This window comes from Theropithecus gelada, chromosome 1 (genome assembly GCF_003255815.1).
Source record: "Theropithecus gelada isolate Dixy chromosome 1, Tgel_1.0, whole genome shotgun sequence".
NCBI lineage: Eukaryota > Metazoa > Chordata > Mammalia > Primates > Cercopithecidae > Theropithecus > Theropithecus gelada.
In genome coordinates, this window is record NC_037668.1 from 222865889 (window position 1) to 222882618 (window position 16730).

The window sequence follows — 16730 nt, forward strand, 5'->3', positions numbered from 1 at the left end:
TGGGTGCCCCGCGCAACGCCCGCCGGGAACCGTGGTTCCCCGACTCGAGTCGCCCGCGCGTGTCACGGAGCCCCGCGGCAATTGTGGTTGCGTCGCTTCTGTGGTGAGCGTCTGCGCTTGGTGACCAAAGGTTTGAGGGAAAGTGGAAGAGACAGGGTCAGGCCTCCTGCGCTCCAGCCCCAGCCCATCGGCCTGTCTGGGGCGTTGCCTCTTCGCTTGTTCCAGTTTTGCATTCACCTTCCATTTCCCCCTCACAGTTGCCGCCCGCAAACGTGATGCAGAACCAGACACTTTGAAAGCCAGCTGGAGCCCTCTGACCGCAGAGTCCCACAGTCACAGCCCACTTCTATTAGCATCAGGATTCCTCCTCAAAGTCGCCTACATGCTCTGTGGACTCTCGCTTCCCATCCTCTTCTCTTCAAACGGCCCTGATGGAGCTTTCCTCCCCGCCCAGCCACTGCAGTGGCGCTCCACAGGGTCACTGGCGACGGTCATCTTGCCACATAGCAGCTGTCAGTTCTGTCCGCCTCCCTGCCCTAGAAAGAGCGCGACCATGTAGCTCGCGTCTTCCTCATGCTTATGGCTCCCTCTACACTTTTTGGCCCCAGTTTTACTTCTGTGACTTCCTATGCTCCTGGTTTTCCACCCTCCTCACTGGCTCCCTCTTTCCTTTTTTTGGATCCATTCCCTCTGTTCTGCCAAAAGATGAAGTGTGCCCTGGCTCAGGCCTTGAACCAGATCTTCTCTCGTCTGCAGATGTTCTCTTGGGTGATCTAATTAGGTCTGTGGATTTAAATACACGATGGCTCCTAGCCTAGCCTTCTTTCAACTCCAGTCATATATCTTACTGCCCACTTGACTTACCTGTGTTAACTGAGCTAACACATGTAACGAATTTAGGACAGTGCCTGGCATGTAGAGAGCACTGACACATGATAGCTGATATTTTCTCCAACATAAATATGGCAAACATGTAACAATAACGCCTGTACCCTCCACCATGTCAGTAAACGATGTCATCATCCACCCCCTTGCTCAGAAAAAAAGGGAATCAGTCTTATTTGCCTTTTATGACACCTAAACTATATACATCAGCAAATCTTGTTGATCCTGTCTCCAAAAATTTATCTTAAATCCAATCACTTCCGACCCTCTCAATTGCTAAAACCCTACTCCAAGCCACTGGTATTAATTTTCTGTAACTGTTGTAATAAATTGTGTTGTTTTCAGCCACAAACTTGCTCCCTTTAGGCAGATTTATTTTCTCATGGTTCTGGAGGCCAAAAATCCAGATCAAGGCATCAGCGGGGCCACGGGCCATATAAGGGCTCTAGAGGAGAACCCTTTCCTTGCTTCTTCTGGCTTCTAATGGTGGCCAGCATTCTCTGACTTGTGGCCACATCACTCCAATCTCTGTCTCTGAGGTCACATTGCCTCCTTCTGTGCCAAATCTCCCTCTGCTTCTCTCTTACAAGGATGCTTGTGAATGCATTTAGAGTCCATCCTTATAATCCAAATAATCACTTCATCTCAGTATCCTAAAGCAATTACTTCTGTAAAGTATTTGCCATATAAAGTAATTGGCTGCACATGGTGGCTCACGCCTGTAATCCCAGCACTTAGGGAGGCTGAAGCGGGTGGATCACTTGAGGTCAGGAGTTCGAGATGTGCCTGGCCAACATGGTGAAACCCTGTCTCTACTAAAAATACAAAAAATAAAAATAAAAAAATTAGCTGGGCATGGTGGCATGGACCTGTAATCCCAGCTACTCCGGAGGCTGAGGCAGGAGAATTGCTTGAACCTGGGAGGAGGAGGTTGCAGTGAACCGAAATTGTGCTACTGCACACCAGCATGAGTGACAGAGCAAGACTCCATCTAAAATAAAATAAAAGTAATCTCCACATGTTCTGGGGATTAGGACACAGATATCTTTTCCAGGACTATTTTTAAGCCTACGATACCACTATCATCTCACCTGGTCTATGGCTACATCTTCCTAATGGATCTGCCTCCTACTTTAACTTGTACCCTCACAAAGCAGGGATGATTTCCTCAAAGATCAAATCTTTTGCTTAAAATCTGTAAGTGGTCTCCAGTGCAATCCAAAACCCTTATCGTGGCCTCAAGGCCCAACTTAATCTGGCCCTTGGCTTCTTCTCTGGCATCATCCCCCAACTTTTCCCACTTTGTCCTCCCACCTTTTTGCTATTTCTCAAGTGTGCCATGTATGCTGGAGGGAGTTCTTTTGTCTCTGCAGCACTCATTTCTCCCCACAGCCCCCACCCCGTCCCCCAGCCCACCACCCAACTTTTCATCTGTTTGCTCCCTTATTGTCATGTGAATCTCTATATAAGATCACCCACTCAGCTATGAAATCCCTTATTCAGAAAGCTTCCTTTCCTCAGTCATGGTCTACTTCACTGTGCCCTATTGTATCTTCTTTGTGGCACTTACTTTCTGAAATCATCTCAGGGACTTGTCTGTGTGTTTGTTATTGGTATACGATGATTGTTGACTAGCCCAGCCTTCTCCTCTGCAGCCTAAATATATCAAATGACATGGTGTCCAAACATGAACACCCTTAGGGTGAGCCCAGTGTGTGCTGTGCATATTCCTTTTGATTTGTGGTATCAGTGACTCAACCTACTTGTCTGACTAGTGTAAGGTAGGAAAGAAGATGTCCCAGCTACTTTACTCATTAATGAAAGTGTAACTTTTACATCAAAAGAGCAGGACTCCATCAAGAGCAAACTTTATCCTTTCCTCAAGGTCCCTAAAAGATATCTGCAAAATCCTTGTGATTTCATCAAAGGGAATGAAAGGTCTTATAACTCTTGGTTACTCTTAGAATGTTGGGTCTCACTTTGAGGTTCAAGAACATTCTTGATTCTCTTGGTTTGATCTTCTTTAAAATAATAAAATGAGGCCGGGCGCGGTGGCTCAAGCCTGTAATCCCAGCACTTTGGGAGGCCGAGACGGGTGGATCACGAGGTCAGGAGATCGAGACCATCCTGGCTAACACGGTGAAACCCCATCTCTACTAAAAAATACAAAAAACTAGCTGGGCGAGGTGGCGGGCGCCTGTAGTCCCAGCTACTCAGGAGGCTGAGGCAGGAGAACGGCGTAAACCCAGGAGGTGGAGCTTGCAGTGAGCTGAGATCCAGCCATTGCACCCCAGCCTGGGCGACAGAGCAAGACTCTGTCTCAATAAATAAATAAATAAATAAATAAAATAAAATAAAATAATAAAATGAAACTACTGCCAATGCCCAGCTCTTCAATAACCCTCTCCAAATAAATCTCTCAGCCTCTTTTTAATTTCTTATATCATCTAGGTAAGGAATGAGCCAACTCTCTCAAAAACAGTCACCAGCCCCTTCCTTTGTAATTGCTGCAAAGGAGTGCTAACATTCTAAGGAGGGGTTATCTGTAAACATTGGTTCTCTGCCTTTAGTGACCTCATTGCAGTCTGAGACCTTGAATTCCATCTTAGCATCCCATTACAAAGGCTAAGATTAAATGCAAGCTATTGATAATGTTATGACCGTTGAGCTATACAGTTTGCAGACTGCTGAAACTGCCAATTCTTTTATACACATCAAAGGCTCCATGTGGAGGACACATTTATCTTCATAACATTTATTTTTCCTGGACTACGCATGGCACCATAGCACTCTTCTTATCTCCTGTCTTGGCATAGCCAAATCTAATATTGCTGTACCCTCTGAACTTTTAGTATCTTCTCTCCAAAGAGAAAAACTACTTTCCATTCCCCGGGTCCAGGGAGGAATGAGCCAAATTGCTACACAAGTTGAGTCAACCCACTGCCCTCAAATCCTGAGAGGTATTCCCAGTGGGAAAAGGAACACTCCTTCAGGACTTTGTGCCCCAAATTCCACGAGACCCCCGGACGCCCTCCGCCCAGCCCAGGCTCCAAGTATTTGCATGAATTCTCTCTCTTTCTCAGCTCTCATCCTCTCAGTGACTGGTGTCTTCATCCTCCAACCAGTCATCATTGCTGGGAGTGCAATTCCGTTTCTCCTGAGCCCCTGACAACTGAAGGGTGATGCCTCTACCCTGAGTCTGATGACGCCCTAGTGCGGCGGACCTCGGCCCTCTGTGATGCCGTGTGGCCCAGGTAGGGCGGAGTGGTATATAAGAGATGCCCTTGGCCGGGCGCGCTGGCTCAAGCCTGTAATCCCAGCACTTTGGGAGGCCGAGACGGGCGGATCACGAGGTCAGGAGATCGAGACCATCCTGGCTAACACAGTGAAACCCCGTCTCTACTAAAAAATACAAAAAACTAGCCGGGCGCGGTGGCGGGCGCCTGTAGTCCCAGCTACTCGCGGGGCTGAGCCAGGAGAATGGCACATACCCGGGAGGCGGAGCTTGCAGTGAGCTGAGATCCGGCCACTGCACTGCAGCCTGGGCGACAGAGTGAGACTCCGTCTCAAAAAAAAAAAAAAAAAAAAAAGAGATGCCCTTGCCCTTGCTCCTGGCTGGCCCAGCTGCCTGGGTTGGTGCTGTTAGCTTTGGCTCCGGGCCGGAGGGCAGACGACGTGAAGGAGGAGGAAGCCAGCCGCCAAGAGACTGGCCCTGGGAAATTCGGCGTCTGGGGGGTGCTTGCCGCTGTGGAGCTCGCGACGCCGGCCGCGGAGCGACACGTTGCTCCTGGTGCTGAAGCAGTGCCTGCGCCCCTCGCTGTGGTTGTGCTGATGGCAGCAGCAGCCCGTCTAGAGTGGCCACTGCCGTGTGCTGGCTGCGGTGGGGGAGGCGGCCCGCTGCAGGAAGCGAGTGGGAGCCAGGAACAGGCAGAAGCCCCGCCCGCTCCTGAGTTGACTGGGTGGGAGCTTGGCGCTCCTGGGTGCAGCTGCTGCCGCCCTGCTGTGGCTGCGGACCCAGGCCTCCCTGTGCTCTTGGGGGCCAGAAGCAGCCAGGAGCCCCGCCCTCCCAGGCAGAGCTACTGCGGCTCAAGCTGTGGCTGCAGACCCAGGCATCTCTTCAGTCTCCAGGGGCGGCCCCTCTGCCCGCGCAGGCCCAGACATGCCTGGCTGTGCTGCCTGGTCTCTCCCCGCTCCTGGTGCCTGCTCCACGGGCTCTGAAATGCTTGCTCCCACTGCCTGGCTGCTCCCCGTTCCCAGTGCCCAGTCTGATCTCAGAGCAAAGTTGAGGCCAAGGCCGGCGCTACTGCAACCGGGCCAGGTGTGCGCACACTCGGGCAGCACTGACATGCCAGCCGCCTGCTGCCTCGGCCAATGGGCACAGGAGGGAGGCCGAGATGAGGGCTGAGGGCAAACCAGCATTGACCTGCAGGTGCCCCTCAACACGAACAGCCTGGGTGCTCTAATGTTGTTCCTTCTGTTTTACTTCTAATTGCCCTTCCTCCTCCTCCCCTCTGACTCTCTCATTGCATAATTTTGCCCCCTCTTTCTCTCCTTCATCTTCTCCCCTTTTTCTTGCCTCATCTCATTTCCTCCCTCTGTACCTAAAAAGTTTTGCATTTGGGCTAAAAAATGAACCCAACCATTTCTCTTCAGCCATCTTCCAGCATTAAGCTTCTAATACAGAAGAGTTTGTGAGCTACCAACAATTTGAAGACATTTCTTCTAGTTCTACTCCTGCTGCATTCCCCTCCTGTTTAGTCCACTCACCAGACTATTTTTGGGTTGTTCTCTTGCTCTCTCTCCATGCTTCCACCCACCAGGACCTGGTAGATCTTACCCTCCTCACACTGCTCATTCAGCTGGTTAGAAATGAAGCCCTTCCCACCAGTGAGAACTGGGAAACATGGTTGGGACTAAAGAATTCTCTGTCTCCCCTTTCCTCATTGTTAGTCTTCAGTTCACTCTCTCCAGGAGCACCTAAAACAGCTCGTGACTAAACATCCCATTTGGAGCCCTAAGCAGAGACTGTGATCCACTAGATTAGGGCCTTGGGCTTCAAGCCTATATTTATTTCAAGCCTTTGGACTATATTTAGACTTTCTGGGTACTCATGCAGAGGCTAACTACACCATGCTTTTTCCCCTAGGCCAGACCATAATGAAAGATGCTTTACCTTGAAAACTAAATGGACAGGACTTGATCACAAAGCATCACCTCTGCCCTGGACTCCAGAGGATTGTTCCTCACTGCTTACTTGACATATCTATTAGGTATCTCAAACTGGAAGGTCAAACTGAACTCTCTCTCCTCCATAATCTGCCTCCCCTTAGCCTTCCCTTTGTCAGTAACTGATGAGGTTTTTCCTTCTATTGCTCAGGCCAAAAAATCCTTTTTGTGGCTCATTTACTTCTTGCACATCAACAAATCCTATTAGCTCTACCTGCAAAATACACCCAGAATTCAAGTCTTGCTCACCACCCGGCCTGCTTCCATCCAGTCCAGACCAATGTGGCTTGCAGCACCTCTCAACTGTTCTCGCTGCTTTACTCTTGTATTCTAGAGTCTACCCTCCACACAGCAGCCAGAGGATCCTTTTTGTTTTTCTTTCTTGAGACAGTATCTTGTTCCATCACTGAGGCTGGAATGCAGTGGCACAATCACAGCTCACTGCATCCTTGAAGTCCTGGCTCAAGCAATCCTCCCATCTCAACCTCCCAAGTAGCTGAGACTATAGGTATGTGCCAACATGCCCAGCAAATTCTTTAAATTTTTTGTAGAGATGGCCTCCCGCTATGTTTGTCCAGGCTGGTCTCAAACTCCTGGCACAAGTGATCCTCCCTCCTTGGCCTCCCAAAGCTTTGGGATTACGGCATGAGTCAGGATTACAGGCATGAACCACCATAACCAGCTCAGGGGATCCTTGAAAAGCAGGAAAGATCTTATCACACAGCTCAAAACCTTCCTTTTCGCTCATTGTCAATCCAGAGGCTAGCACCAGGCCCTCTCACTCAGTTTCAGCATATTGTCTGTTTTGCATTCCTTGTTGGCATTTTCTTCTGCTCTTCTCTTTCCCTGGAGCCCTCTTCCCTCAGATATTTTATCTAGTCACTCCTTGACTCTTGAAATTTCTGCTCAAATGCCACATACTGAGAGACCTTCTGAAGCACTTGCATCTCTCCCTAACCTCTTTCTATGCGTTATTTTTCTCAACAGTAAGTATCACTACCCATCCCCACCAAATAATTATTTTATTTATTCTAGGTCTTTCTACTGGAATCTGAGCATCTTGAGGACAGATAATTTGTTTTATTCTCTGCAGCATCCCTGGTCCATGGGGCTCAGCTAGAGCAAGGGAGTTTTCTGGGCAAGGTAAAAGGAACAAAGACAGATCAAGCACCTTTAGGAAAAGGCACCAAGCTTGCTGGGGCGTATGGGAGACAGGGAGGTGAGGTCAGGCTGGCCAGCAGGGTTTGAAGGCCAAATAGGCCACCAGAAGCATTAGGATATGAGGGTAATAGAAAACAACCCTCCTCCATTTTTCACTTTCTCCCTTCAGACAGGACTCCAAAGTGATAAAAAATTGACCACCTTAGGGATAGAACAAGATGACAGAAAAGGATTCTCCATTTCTTTCTTTCTTTCTTTTTTTTTTTTTTTTTTTTTTTTTGAGACAGAGTCTTGCTCTGTCACCCAGGCTTGCGTACAATGCTGCGACCTTGGCTCACTGCAACCTCCACCTCCCGGGTTCAAGCAATTCTCCTGACTCAGCCTCCCGAGTAGCTGGGATTACAGGCCCGTGCCATCATACCCAGCTAATTTTTTGTATTTGTAATAAAGATAGGGTTTCACCATGTTGGTCAGGCTGGTCTCAAACTCCCGACCTCAGGTGATTCCTCCTGCCTCAGCCTCCCAAAGTGCTGGGATTACAGGCATGAGCCACTGTGCCCGGTCCAGGATTCTCCATTTCCTATACCCCTGTAGATACATCAATTTGAACTACTATTCACAAATGAAAATATTTTCACAAGAAGTAAGGAAACCATGGCCCGGCATGGTGGCTCATGCCTGTAATCCCAGCAGTTTGGGAGGCTGAGGCAGGAGGAATCACCTGAGGTTGGGAGTTCGAGACCAGCCTGATCAACATGGAGAAATTCCGTCTCTACTAAAAATACAAAATTAGCCAGTGTAGGTGGCACATGCCTGTAATCCCAACTACTAGGGAGGCTGAGGCAGGAGAACTGCTTGAACCCGGGAGGCGGAGGTTGCAGTGAGCTGAGATTGCACCATTGCACTCCAATCTGGGCAACAAGAGTAAAACTCTGCCCCAAAAAAAAAAGAAGTAAGGAAACCAGACGAGAGACCACAGACCACAGCACCTGGATATAGCAAAGAAATAAGAAGAGCGGCATTGGCCGCGCATGGTGGCTCATGCCTGTAATCTGAGCACTTTGGAAGGCTGAGGCAGGTGGATTGGTTGAGTTCAGGAGACCCCATGTCTACAAAAAATATACAAAAATTATCTAGGTGTGGTGGTGTACACCTGTAGTTCCAGCTACTCAAAGGGTTGAAGTGGGAGGATGGCTTGAGCCTGGGAGGCAAAGGTGTGGTGAGTCAAGATGCCAGGATTGCACCACTGTACTCCAGCCTGGGTGAAAGAGCCAGACGCTGTCAAAACAAACAAACAAAAAACACAAAAAGGAAGAGGGGCATCGAAGATGGTAGGAAGGACAGTTTTACATTTGCCTACATCACCCGTTCTTCAACCTCAAGCAGCACAGCAGAGAGAGATACTTTCCACTTGGAGAAAGAAGAGAGAAGTGAGCACTGGACTTTGCCTTGGACCCTAACACTGAGCCCACCCAAGTCAAATCCAGCACCAGGAAGGCCCCCATATCCCCAGACTCTAGGCCAGTACATGAGGTCTGAGCCTTCAAGCGTGCCTGGCCCCAAGCTGGATCCTGCATCCCCAGGTTCCAGACCAGGGACTCAGTCTCTGGCCTCTGGGCCCACTCCAGCACCAGGTCAGCACCAGTGGCACAGGCCTTCAAGCTCACCCAAGCACCAGGCCAGGCCCTATAGACTCAGTCTCCAGACATACCCCAGGGTCACGCTGACCCCGGTAGCCCAAGGTCCTAGGCCTGTCTCTGCAGCTCCAGGCTTCAGGCCCACCCCAGAGCCAAGTTAGCACATCTAGCCTCCAGCACCAGGTCAACACCCTTAGACATTAAAGACCTAGTCTCCAAAAGAGCACACACACACACACACCCCCTTAGCCTTCAGGCCAACCCCTGTAGATCTAGGCTTCAGGCCAGCCCCCGTGGATCCAGGTACCTGGTAAGTACGTATAATCCCAGGCTCCAGTGGAGTTGGGGTCCAGGCCACCCCAGCAGACCCTGGAGCCAGGCCAGCCTCTGTGGACAGAGGATCCAGTGATACTGCTGCAGATTCAGGCCTCCAAGCCAGCCTCTGTGAACTCAGGACATAGGTTTACTCCTATGGACTTAGGCTCGGGGACACAGACTCCAGCCCCATCTCAGTATCTGGCTGGTCCCTGCAGACTCAGGCTCAAGGCCCACTCCAGTGGCAAGTCAGCCCTTGTAGACCTGGGATTCAGGTTTGCCACAAAGGACACAGGTTCCAGGTCCACCCCAGCAAATCCAATCAACAGGTCCACCCTAGTGGATCCAGCCTTCAGTCCTGCCCGCCCGTTCATCCAGTCACTAGACCAGCCAACCCGAGGACTTAAGCAGCAAGTTCACCCATTGGCCACAACAGGCAGCCTGCCCAGAATTTCTGGACAGGCTGACTGATAGATAAAGGGTGTTTTTAGATAATCAAGTCTTCAAAAAATGGAATAAGTAGCTATTTCTTCAAATATGCACACACCAATGCATGGAAGAATCAAGAACAATTAGAAATATGCATCACCGGCTGGGCGTGGTGGCTCACGCCTGTAATCCCAGCACTTTGGGAGGCCAAGGAGGGCGGATCACTTGAGGTTAGGAGTTCAAGATCAGCCTGGCCAATATGGTGAAACCCCATCTCTACTAAAACATACAAAAATTAGCCAGGTGTGGTGGTGCATGTCTGTAGTCCCAGCTGCTCGGGAGCCTGAAGCAGGAGAATTGCTTGAACTCAGGAGGCAGAGGTTGCAGTGAGCCAAGATCATATCACTGTACTACAGCCTGGGTGAGAGACCGGGACTCCATCTCTAAAAAAAAAATATGCATCACCAAGGGGACAAAATAAAGCACCAGTGACTGACTCTAAAAGATGGAGATGTATAAATTGCTTAAAAAGAATTCAAAATACTTGAATATGAATGGATTAAATTTTCCAATTAAAACACATAAAGTGGCTGAATAAATTAAAAAAAACAAAAAAGTCCCAACTGTATGTTGCCTACAAAGGACTCACTTCACTTCTGAAGACACACCTATACTGAAAGTAAAGGGATAAAAAAAGATACTCCAGGCAAATGAAAACCAAAAGACAGCAAGATCAGCTATACTTAGATAAAATAAACTTTAAAACCTTAAGTCAAAAACTGTAAAAAGAGACAAATAAGGTCACTACATAAAAATAAAGGGATCAATTCAGCAAAAAGATACAATTATAAATATATATTCACTCAACATTGGGATACCTAAATATATAAAGCAATATTAATAGAGGTAAAAGGAGATACAGGTTGCAATATAATAAGAGTAGGGGAATTAAACACCCCACTTTCAGCAATGGACAGATAATCCAGACAGAAAATCAATAAGGAAACATCAGACATAAACTAAACTCTAGACCAAATGGACCTAACACATGTACACAGGACATTCCATCCAACAGCAGAAGAATACATTATCTCATATATAGAAAACCCTAAGGGCTACATTGAAAAAGTCTGTTAGAACTAATAAATTAATTCAGTAAAGTTGGAGGATCAATATACACAATCAGTAGCATTTCTACACAGTAACAGTAAACTATCCCGAAAACAAATCAAGAAAACAATCTCATTTACAATAGCTAAAAAAAGATAAAATACTTAAGAATAATTTTTTTTTTTTTTTTTTTTTTTTGAGACGGAGTCTCGCTCTGTCGCCCAGGCTGCAGTGCAGTGGCCGGATCTCAGCTCACTGCAAGCTCCGCCTCCCGGGTTCCCGCCATTCTCCTGCCTCAGCCTCCCGAGTAGCTGGGACTACAGGCGCCCGCCACCTCGCCCAGCTAGTTTTTTGTATTTTTTTAGTAGAGACGGGGTTTCACCGTGTTAGCCAGGATGGTCTCAATCTCCCGACCTCGTGATCCGCCCGTCTTGGCCTCCCAAAGTGCTGGGATTACAGGCTTGAGCCACCGCGCCCGGCCTTAAGAATAAATTTAACCAATGAAGCGAAAGAGCTTACACTAAACACTATAAAAGATTAATGAAAGAAATTGAAGAAGAAATGAGTAAATGGAAAGATATTTCATGTTAATGGATTGGAGGAATCAATGTTATTAAAATGTCCATGCTACCAGAGCAATCTACAGATTCAATGCAATCCCTATAAAAATTCCAATGATAGTTTTCACAGAAATAGAAAAAGCAATCCTTAAATACCTTTGGGGAAGAAAAAACAATCCCAAAATTTGTACAGAATCAAAAAGAAACTGCTCAATGATACGAAAACAAATAACCCACTTAAATAATAGGCAAAGAATCTGAATAGACATTTCTCTAGGGAAGACATACAAATGGCCAACAGCTATATGCAAACATGCTTAATATCAGGAATCATCAGGGAAATGCAAATTAAAACCACAATGAGATATTACCTTCTGGCTAGGCCCTGTGGCTCACGCCCATAAATCCCAGCACTTTTGAGAGGCCAAGGCAGGTGGATCACCTGAGGTCAGGAGTTCAAGACAAGCCTTTCCAACTTGGTGAAACCTTGTCTCTACTAAAAACAAAATTGTGCTAGGTGTGGTGGGGCATGCCTGTAATCCCAGCTACTCAGGAGGCAGAGGCAGGAGAATCGCTTGAACCCGGGAGGTGGAGGTTGCAGTGAGCCTAGATTTTGCCACTGCACTCCAGCCTGGGTGACAAGAGCGAACCTCTGTTTCAAAAAAAAAAAAGAGATATTACCTTCCATCTGTTAGAATGGCTATTATCAAAAAGACGAAAGATAACTAGCATTGGTGAGGATGAGGAGAAAAGGGAAATCTTGCACACTGTTGGTGGGAATGTAAATTAGTACAGCTATTATAGACAACAATATGGAAGCTCCTCATAAAACTTAAACAAAATTACCATATGATCCAGCACTCCCACTACTGGGTATATATCCAAAGTAATTGAAATCATCGTGTTGAAGAGATGCCTCCACTCTCATGTTTATTGCAGCATTATTCACATGGGTAAGATATGGAAATAACCATAATAGCCATCAATCCCTTTGTGGGATTGTTTCCATTGGTATGTGCACCTTTATTAGTTTTTATTGACTTGGCTATTTTGCAGCTTGGTAGTGAGGTAGAGGTTAACTTTTAGAAAACTAATAGTAAGGAAAATGGTTTCTGTCTGAGAGCAAGACCAAGGATAGCAATACAAATAAAATTTGTCAAGAGACACAACTGATTTATCTCTGGCAAAGAAAAGATAACCCTGAAGTAGAAATCCCAACTTCCAATATCACAGTTTATTACTCAGGATATTAACCCAACTTTAATCTGTTAGCAACCTCTTTTCAGCCTTCATTTGGCTGAATTATTATTTTAAAAGTCTCTTGAAATTCTCCTTTTAATTAGTTGTAACATTGATAACTTTGTATAGGTCACTGACAAAAACCTTCCTTGACCAAATTTTAGTCAGACTCCTCTGATTCCTCTTTTTGATTAGGCCTCCACTTTGGCCCCTATCCTGTCTTTGGCCTGTAAAGTCGTCTTAGCAAACAGTCCTGCTATTCAGTTTAGTGTGAATTCCGCCAGCCTTGATATTGATCAAGTTACTCATTTCTCACCTTTGAATTTCTCACCTTTGATGTCTAAGTCTTTGGCCTCCATTAAGTAAGAATCTTTTAAGGCCTGTTTAGCTTATAGCCCCTACTCCTATTAGTCATTTTTCCTCCCTCCCTTCCTTCCTTCTTTCCTTCTCCCGTACCCTTAATATATTCTATTAGTAATTTTCTTTCTTTGAAATTTCAAATTTCTTTGAAAGTGAGCTTGATCATAGCTCACTGAAGTCTCAAATTCCTGAGCAGAGGTGATCCTCCTGCCTAGGCCTCCCAAAGCACTGGGATTACAGGCCTGAGCTACCCCACTTGGCCCATTCTCTTAGTAATTTTCCATCCACTGATACCCCCACACTCTGCTCCTTGGCTTTAAATTTCTGGCTGTCTTTGTTGATTTGGAGTTGAGCCCAATCTCTCACCCCTATTGTAACGGTCTGAATAAAATTCTCCCTTGCTGTTTGAACGAGTATCAGAATAATTTTTCTCTTTAAAATTACTATCTTTCATCATTAGCTAATGGAATAAAATCTTGACACATGTGGATTTTATATTTGCATGACATATATTTTAGTTTTTGAAAAAATTTTAGCAAAAGTCAGTTTAGTGAGGCCTTACTTAACTGCCCAGTCTAAAAATAGAACGTCTCCACCGCTTCATTGCTTTTGTTTTTTCCTCACTCCGTACATGTCATTGTGCTGGTTATCTCCTTCCCTAGCAAGTCAGCTCACCTAGTAGGGGCTTTGTGTATGTACCGTTGTGTTCGCAGTGGACACTCAGTGTTAAGGGAACGAGTGCCAGGCCGGGCGCGGTGGCTCAAGCCTGTAATCCCAGCACTTTGCGAGGCCGAGGCGGGTGGATCACGAGGTCAGGAGATCGAGACCATCCTGGCTAACATGGTGAAACCCCGTCTCTACTAAAAATACAAAAAAAACTAGCCGGGCGTGGTGGCGGGCGCCTGTAGTCCCAGCTACTTGGGAGGCTGAGGCGGGAGAATGGCGTGAACCCGGGAGGCAGAGCTTGCAGTGAGCCGAGATCAGGCCACTGCACTCCAGCCTGGGAGCCCAGCGAGACTCCGTCTCAAAAAAAAAAAAAAAAAGGAACGAGTGCCTGGATGAGTGGTATCCGGGCTCACAGGCAACCTCACAGCCAGCCGGGAGGACCCTGCCAGAGCTGCTCTGCAGTGCGAGTCCCGGGCCTTCCCACTGGACGCTGAAGCCCCGTTCACTGCTGTGTAAACGCAGCCTGACTGCCCTCACCTCAGCCCAGGCCCGCCAGGCCCCTCCGACCTGGGACTTCCCGATCCCGCCGTTACCGCCAACCGTATCTGTGTGGTTTCCTGGAGGGGCGCCGTGGACCTTGAGGGGAGGGTATGCGCAGGAACAATCAAGCAGAAAGCCGCTATCAGCATGATGATAATGAAGACAAACAAAAGCATCCGTCTGTCACTTTGTGGCAACCGTTTTTCCAACTACTTTCCAAGTAGTAACTGCTTGTCAGACACTTTCCCCAGCGAGGGCCGGAGTGTGAGGCGGAAGCTGGTGCTTTGCCTGTCTCAGGCATCGTCCTGCGTTTGCCGGGCCAGGCGCTGGCATACGGTCACTAACCCCCGGTCGTTAGCTTCGATTCCCGGCCCGGGAGGGCGCTATGGGCCACACCGGGCTACGTTGCAGCCGCGGCTTTCTCCAGAGCTCCGCCGGGAACAGGAAGCGCTGAAAAGTCGCGACCAGTCAGCAGGATTCCCGCGGCCGCAACACGGGTGTGACGCGACAGGCCGACACCAGTGCACACAATTACGAGAGTAAGTGACAAGCGCTTCGCTTCCGAGTGTCAGGATGGCCGAGTGGTCTAAGGCGCCAGACTCAAGGTAAGCACCTTGCCTACGGGCGTTCTGGTCTCCGGATGGAGGCGTGGGTTCGAATCCCACTTCTGACACATCCGTTTTAGTAACATTTTATTCCCTTGAAGAAACCCCAGAATTTCCCCTGACTCTGTTGGTATTTTATTGTCTTCTCCAGGACGAAGGTTACAACTCATCTTTGCTGCCTAGTTTTCCCTATCTGCCGCAGCCGGGGGATACTACCAAGGGGAGCCAAGCGCGGTCAGCGTATTCCCAAATATCGCGAGAAAACCGCGTCCAATCCTACGCCTCTATAGGATAACGTCACAGGGTATTTATTTAGTATCGAATGTTGCTAAGCTACTTACCATGGCTTCCCTGGTGGTCTAGTGGTTAGGATTCGGCGCTCTCACCGCCGCGGCCCGGGTTCGATTCCCGGTCAGGGAAAGAAAGCCTTTTAAAGTTGTTTTAAAGACTCTATTGCTAACCCATAGGCAATTCTCCTAGAGTCAGCTGTGACGATCTCTAAACAAAGGGCAAAGTGCATCTGGTTCCCTTATTTTGCAGAGTAGTTACCTGAAATGGACTCTACTACGGTTTATGAGTGCAGTCTATGTAGTCAATGTCTTTACTCATGCATATCTTAAGAACGGAGAAAGAATGCCAACAGCACAAAATGATCCAGAAAGATAGCTCTGGGGATGCCAAAAATGGCTGGTCTTAAAATTATGTCACAGGCTTCAAAAAGTCTCTCTAGGTGTCCAAAGGGGCGGGTCAGGGCCGGTCCTAGCTCCTTAACGACGACGCTTGGGTAATTGTCGCTATGGAAAGAGATTAGGTGCTTCTGAGATCTGTATGGCCGGGCGCGGTGGCTCACGCCTGTAATCCCAGCACTTTGGAAGGCCGAGGCGGGCGGATCACGAGGTCAGGAGATCGAGACCATCCTGGCTAACACGGTGAAACCCCGTCTCTACTAAAAAATACAAAAAACTAGCCGGGCGAGGCGGCGGGCGCCTGTAGTCCCAGCTACTCGGGAGGCTGAGGCAGGAGAATGGTGTGAACCCGGGAGGCGGAGCTTGCAGTGAGCTGAGATCCGGCCACTGCTCTCCCAGCGACAGAGCGAGACTCCGTCTCAAAAAAAAAGAAAGTTGAGATCTGTGAAACGTTCCCCCCAACTTGCAAGTCGCAGATATGACATTATTCCATGTCACACCTAAGAAAATGGACATTAACATGCTATCATATGCTAGTCTACATTCTAATTTTCCCCAATTGGTCTTAAAATGTATTTTATAGATGCTTTTAGTTTTTATTCTAAGTTTTTTATTGCCCATTTTTTTAAATTTGGGAAGCCTGTGAAAATTATTTTAATAATTAAAAACTCCTAAATCACATTTAAGTTCTATCTTAACATTTTGTAATATTATGAGCCTATACTCCTAATTTGTTACTGTTTTCCGAAGTTTTATTTCTCTCTGGGTACCTTTTTCAGATCTCCAGGCAAAGGCTGTGCTATCATACACTCTACATGATCAGACAGAACCAGGTCCATGCACGTTTGTGTTTTACACAGTGTTTAAAATCAAATAGGCCTGTTTTAACTTCCTGAATTTCTGCTTCTTGTACTGCTGAAATGACTAGTTTCAAATAATTCAAATTGCTACAAATATTATAGAAATTTTCTTAAATAATATTTATCTATTTATCTAGTGGTGGTAAGTCTGGTAAAATGAGCTGTTTGTCACATCCTTGTTCCTAGAGCTGTATACATTGTGCTTGAATATATGTGACTTTAAACTGTTCTCTTTTTTTTTTCTTTTCTTTTCTTTGAGATGGAGTTTCACTCTTGTTGCCGAGGCTGGAGTGCAATGGCGTGATCTCGGCTCGCAGCAACCTCTGCCTCCCTGGTTCAAGCGATTCTTCTGCTTCAGCCTGCGGAGTAGCTGGGATTACAGACATGCACCACCACGCCCTGCTAATTTTGTATTTTTAGTAGAGACGGGATTTCTCCATGTTGGTCAGGC

The 16730-nt window shown here is 47.3% G+C and overlaps 2 non-coding genes across 2 annotated transcripts; both read left to right on the forward strand.

Moving 5' to 3' along the window:
• Window positions 1–14695: 14695 nt before the first annotated feature.
• Window positions 14696–14801, forward strand: TRNAL-CAA. Its single transcript has 2 exons — window positions 14696–14733; window positions 14756–14801. It is a non-coding gene; the product is annotated as a tRNA-Leu (tRNA).
• A 280-nt stretch (window positions 14802–15081) lies between these two features.
• On the forward strand, window positions 15082–15153 carry TRNAE-CUC. The gene has a single exon. It is a non-coding gene; the product is annotated as a tRNA-Glu (tRNA).
• Window positions 15154–16730: the final 1577 nt, after the last annotated feature.